Here is a 6,932-nt window from a genome sequence, read left to right on the forward strand (position 1 = left end):
CAGAAGCTGTGAGGACTGCCACACTGACAGTCAAAAGGAGTTCCACTTTAGGTTCTCATTTCTTTGAGAACCTGTCTGATTTAGCGGATGTGAACATTTGCACGTTGTTGGGCTTTTTAAAGTGATCTGGATGGTTCAACCATACGAACTAGAAGACATCTTCCCTCTTATGTTGCTTTGGTATCACAATGGACGAAAACGTCTAAGTGAGTCTGATAAACGAAATTATCAAGCTTTTACTCATTTGAAATTAACTTTTTAGCTTTATGCTTATTTGTGCCACAAGAACTTGGTCGTTAGTCAATGTAGTTTTATACAAAGTTACAATGTATTTTCCAATCTTGTCTAAGCCAACACACTACTTGGTTTGCTGAAGTCCTCAATTTTCTGGAGAGGTTTTTGTTATTGCACATGTTTGCCTTCTTCAAATCCTCTCCTAATTTTATTATTTTTTGTTTTTAATTAAAGTTAACGAATTACTACTCTCCGATTTGTGCTTGAAACCCCCAAGTACCGAAATAAAAACGAAAGGAATTAAAGAAAAGCATAAAAGTTTCTGGTTTTGTTGATGTTAATGTTTATGCTACCGAAACAATGGTTAGTTGAACAGGGCCATTATACCTTTCGCTATCCCACAAAAAAAACAAACTTCACTGAGATTTTCCTCTCAATAGGACCCTTAACAAATTCAAGCAATCCTTCTTTCGGAAGAAATGAAGTGCTGTAGTAGTAGTAGTACATGCTAGTTGTTTGAGTATGGTATTATTATCCCAGTAGGATATGTCTACAGTTTGCCAAAAATTATCCATGATCTGAACCCATTATAAACTATTTACATGAAATTGGTGGTATAGTTGGAAATTTGTAATATTACACATGGTTGCCAAGTAATAAATAAGTTGGACAACCATTGGTTTGGTAGTTACCCCTGTGATAAATGCCAGCCAAAAAATAACAAATCTTGAACGCATAGACAACAAAAGGAACTATGGAAAAACAGGTAAACGCGCGCTAAGTTCGGCCGAGCGAAATCTTATATACCCTCCACCATGGATCGCGTCTGTCGAGTTCTTTGCGCAGTAGAAGCCATGGGAGATGCCGTTGTTCAAAATTTGGCTAAGTCGGATGAGAATTGCTTTCTCTAGAGGCTGAAGAAGTCAAGATCCCAGAGCGGTTTATACGGTAGCTATATCAGGTTCTGTACCGTTTTGCGCCATACTTATCACAGTTTTTGGATGTTATATCAAAACACCTCATGCAAAATTGTAGCCAAATCGGATGAGAATTGAGCCTCTAGCGGCTCAAGAAGTCAAGATCCAAGATAGGTTTATATGACACCTATACCAGGTTATGAACCGATTTGGACCATACTTCGCCCAAAACACCACGAGTAAAATTACAGCCAAATCGGATAGGAATTGCGCCTTCTAAAAGCTCAAGAAGTCAAGAATCAAGATCGGTTTATATGGCGGCTATATCAGGTTATGAACCGATTTAAACCATACTTAGCATACTTGTTAGAAGTAATATTAAAACACTACGTGTAAAAATTTCTGTCAAATCGGAGGAGATTTGCGACCTCTAGAGCCTCAAGAAGTCAAAACCAAAGATCGGTTTATATGGCACCGATTTGACCCATTTACAATCCCAACCGACCTACACTAATAAGAAGTGCAAAATTTCAAGCGGCTAGCTTTACTCCTTCAAAAGTTAGCGTGCTTTCGACAGATAGACAGACGGACGGACATGGCTAGTTCGACTTAAAATGTCACGACGATCAAGAATATATATACATTATGGGGTCTTAGACGCATATTTCCAGGTGTTACAAACAGAATGACGAAATTAGTATACCCCCATCCTATGGTGGAGGCTATAAAAACAGATCAACAACAAGTAAAAGAGTGCTCAGTTCGGGCTGGCCGAATCTGTTATACCCTTCACCATGGATCGTATTTGTCAATTTCTTTGATTGACTTTTTCAATATAAATATGAGCTACACCAAATTGTTCAAGATATGGACCGTACTTGTCATAACTGTTAGTCACAGAAAAATACCACCTCCAAATTTGGGGCAAATCGAGTAAACATTGCGCCCTTCAGTGGCTCAACGTGTCTGATTAGGAGATCGGTTTATATGGCATCTATGTCAGTTTATCAACCGATTTAGACCATACTTGGCACAGGCAAAGGCAAAGTCATGTATGCTTTGCCTTTAGAAAAAGTTTCGTTTTAGTTTTTTGTGAAAGTAAAACCTTATTTGTAGACAAAATATTGTAAAAAATTTGTTTGAAATTTTGTCCTAAGAAAAATTGCATTAAAATGTTGTTTTTAAAAAACATTGCATTGAAAAGTTGACTTTTGAAAAAATAATTTCGAGTTAGCCGGGCCGGAGTAAAGTTTTATAATACAAATTTCATTAACAACAAAAAAAAATTTTTTCAAATTATGTCTCGAAAAAATTATGTTCCAAGTTCCAAACTTTGTCTTTAGAGAAATTTTAAATAAAAATTTGGCTTAAGAGAAATTTCGTGTGTACAAAAAAATTTCGTGTGTCCATTTTGCGTTAAGAAAAAATATCATTTTACTTGTAACACCTCGAAATATTGATCTGCGACCCCATGAAATATATTTATTCACATATCAATAAGATATATATGAATAAATATACTTCATAGGGTAGGTCATTGGGGATTACAAATGGGCCATGTAGGATCAGATTTGGATATGGATCCCATACAAAGTGGTTGCTCAACTTGACTTCTTGAGCTGCATATATAATTTTGCACATAGTGTTCTGTTACTAATCATGAAACAGTATAGTTATTTTTAAGAACGGATAAAAATTAAAACCATAATTATTTTCAAGTTAAAATTTTAAAATCAAAATATTCCTTATTTCATCACCTTCTAACCCGCAAAGAATTTTTTTAGAACAGTTATATTTGAATGTCATACAAATTAAAATCAACTCATCTGACAATCTCTAAGTTCTTCCGATTTGGACTAATATTGCAATTACAGATTCTCACGAACACGAAATTATGCACGAAGGATTCTTTTATGGCTTGATATTACTGATGAGTTTTGTTGCAATCGGCTCAAAATTGGTGTTTAAATTTATTAATTTGGTTTCGAGCCGAAAGGCTAACCAGAAGCCAAGTTTATTGACGACAATCCTCTGGCCTTCACCGCCAAATCGTCTGCCCTTTCATTTCCCCTTACTCCGTTTTAGCCCGGCACTCAAATGATGCGGATTTTGCTATCTTCAGAGAAGGCGTTTATTTCCTTCTTACACTGCAAGACTGTTCGTGACCTTTCCGTCCTGGTTGTAATTTCACTTATGGCAAAGATGTTCACACTCGACGTCCTCGCGTTGGCACTACTTCCCAAATTCCGTGATCGCACGGATCTCCGCATGCAGGACCGTATTATGGTCAGGCATTCTTAAACAGATCTCAGTCCCTGGGTTCTCAATGTAGACTCCCAGGCCCACTCTGTTATCTAGCTTTGATCCATCTGTGTAACATGATAACTAGGGTTCCGTCAATCCAAAACTGTGCCGATGGCAGCAGTGCCTTGCACTCAACTTCAAGGTTCATCTTAGGTAACCGATTGGGAACCTCTTCCCTTCCTTCCAGGTTTCCTATCGTCGCGTCGATATGAGCTACTCCCATCCTCATTCAATTCTCCCATCGCTTTAAGTCTCATAGTGACTGCCTCACATTTAATCTGTATGTCAATGGGTCGCATATCTAGAGTAGTCTCCAGTACCCTTGTGGGCGTGGTCCTCATTGCTTCACCTATGCCAAGACAACATGTTCCCTGAACCTGTTGTTTGGTCCTTATGTTGCACTTTATCTCCATAGCAGTTCACCAAACTACTGAGACATAAGTAAGTATTGGTCTAATCACGCTCCTGTAGAGCAAGTGGAGTATCCACGGATTCAGGCCCCATTCGAGCCTAAGGCCCGTCTATATATTGCCCAACATCTATGAGCCTTCTCAGTACCCTCCTGAATGTGACACTTCCAATTCAGTTTCCTGTCCAAGATCACTCCTTGTCAGATATCGAAATCGTCTTATTGAGAAAACGTGGTACGTTAAATTGGCCCACCTTCGTTTTCCTCGTGAACAGGCATATTTTAGTCTTCTCTGGGTTAAAATTGAGACCTCTGGGTCTAGCCCAGTCATATGCCATACGCAAAACCCTTTCGGTCCTTCTGCATAGCTCGTTCAGATCCTTACCGCTTAGAAGTATTATAATATCGTTTTCAAATTCCTCCTCAGTCAGCATCCGTTACAGATCTGATAGGGCTATATTTGGATATATACCTATCTCCCGATTTAAGATCTTTGACCAATAAAAGGCGCATTTATCATCAGATTTCCCTGAAATTTGACACAATGTGTTGTCGTACCGAGTCATGATCGGGCTATATATAAATATAGCTGTCATATAGAGTGATGTCCCGATTTAATGTCTTGGGCTCATAAAAGGCGCATTTGTAATCCTATTTCGCTGAAGTGGCCAAGGTTAGGCATCTCGACATCCGTGCCTTATATGTTTCCGATCGGTTTACATTTGGATATAGCTGCTATATAAACCGATCTCCCGATTTTAGTCCTTGGGCCTATAAAAACATCGTTTATTACCCATTTTCGTTGAAATTTGGCACAGTGAGCTTTTCGACCTTTTTCATGAGCCTTTCTACAACCGCGTTCAATATGGCTACCATTGGTCTTTATTTGCATATAGATGCCATAGAGAACGTTCTCAAGATTAAAGGTCTTGAGCACATAAAAAGCGCATTTTTTATAAATCTCGTTTAAATTTGGTATAGTAATATAAGGATTTTCGACATCCGTGCATATATATGGTCTAAATTGGTCGATATTTGAATAAAGATGTCAAAAATACCAATAATCTGTCGTACAAACTTAAACGGTGAATTGTATTTATTAGACCACCCGACGCCCGTGCCGAGTTTGGTTCAAATCGGACCATATTTCGATATTGCTGCCATGGGTTAATTAATGATGCATTTCTCACCAGATTATGACGAAAGATCGGTCTGACCGAACTAAATATCGTTTTACTTGTTCTTTACATGTGCTAAAAGAAATATAATTATCAAACAAATAAGTACTTTTTATACCCTCGACCATAAGATGGGGGTATATTAATTTCGTCATTATGTTTGTAACTACTCGAAATATTCGTCTGAGACCCCATAAAGTATATATATTCCTGACCGTCGTGACATTTTATGTCGATCTAGCCATGTCCGTCCGCCTGTCTGTCGAAAGCACGCTAACTTCCGAAGGAGTAAAGCTAGCCGCTTGAAATTTTGCACAAATACTACTTATTAGTGTAAGTCGGTTGGTATTGTAAATGGGCCATATCGGTCTATGTTTTGATATAGCTGTCATATAAACCGATCTTGGGTCTTGACTTCTTGAGCCTCTAGAGGGCGCAATTCTTATCCGATTTGAATGAATTTTGGCACGACGTGTTTTGTTATGATATCGAACAACTTTGCCAAGTATGGTTTCAATCGGTTCATTACATGATATAGCTGCCATATAAACCGATCTTGGGCCTTGACTTCTTGAGGCTCAAGAAGGCCCAATTCTTATCCGATTGGAATGAAATCTTGCACGACGTGTTTTGTCATGATATCGAACAACTTTGCTAAGTATGGTTTCAATCGGTACATAACCTGATATAGTTGCCATATAAACCGATCTTGGGTCTTGACTTCTTGAGGCTCTAGAGGGCGCAATTATTATTCGATTGGAGTGAAATTTTGTACAACGGCTTCTCTCATGACCTTCAACATACGTGTCTAATATGGTCTAAATCGATCAATAGCTTGATACAGCTCCCATATAAAGCGATCTCCCGATTTTGCTTTCTGAGCCCCAACAAGGCACAATTCTTATTCAATATTTCTTGTTTGCCTAAAAAGTGATACCGCGCATAGAACTCGACAAATGCGATCCATGGTGAAGTGTACATTAGATTCGGCCCGGCCGAACTTAGCACGCTCTTACTTGTTTAAAGTGGTTTTTTCTGGTGCGCTCAAAATACTAAATAAAGTAACCTCAAAATACTAAAAAAGTAACCTCGAAAAAGAAACTCTTAGTTAAGAATTTGTGCTACTTAGAAAATTCTTAATTGTTTTCCATGCCACAAAACCGGGCAGTGACATAGGAAATGCTTCAACGTCTCATCATCTTCCCGCTTGCACTATACATGCTATCACTTGCAACACCGATTTTTCATACATCTTGGTTGTTTAGGCTCCAGACACTTTTCACAAATTTTGATTTCGGATTCGTACTCTATTCCCATATATATTGCATTTCAGTCGCAGTCTTCCTATATGTACGTTAGGGGGTACATGTAGGGAACAAAGAGTCTGGAGTCGATGCCCCAGCACATTTGCTCCCAAATGATATCAAATTTGTTCTCTGCTGTCAAGACGTATCATCTAAACCCCATGTTATCCCCATCGAACACATTACCTATAGGAGGGGGTTTTCGTAAATCGAGCGGTTTTTTGAGAATATTTTTCAATTTTGCAATTTTTGTTTGTTTTTCTTTCAATACGAGAAGATTTGATGAAAGGAGATTTTCTTTGCAACTGGAAAAGGAATTTTTTGAACCTTTCAACCACCGATTCAGATTGGATGAGGCTGATGGCGATCGGATACAATCAATGTCCGTACCTAACTCTGGCAGTCTCCAAGACCGCAACAGTTCTAAAGAAGTTGTAACCTAAGGATTCAACAAGTTGAAGTTAAAGGTCTATAGAAGCGGTGGGCTGGGGAATCAAGAGACGACTCAGCAGTTGTTGCTGAACATATCTCTGAGGAACTATCAACCATATCTCCTAAGTTTGATGGATTGCAGGAGACTGAAATT

Source organism: Stomoxys calcitrans, chromosome 2, assembly GCF_963082655.1.
Source record: "Stomoxys calcitrans chromosome 2, idStoCalc2.1, whole genome shotgun sequence".
NCBI lineage: Eukaryota > Metazoa > Arthropoda > Insecta > Diptera > Muscidae > Stomoxys > Stomoxys calcitrans.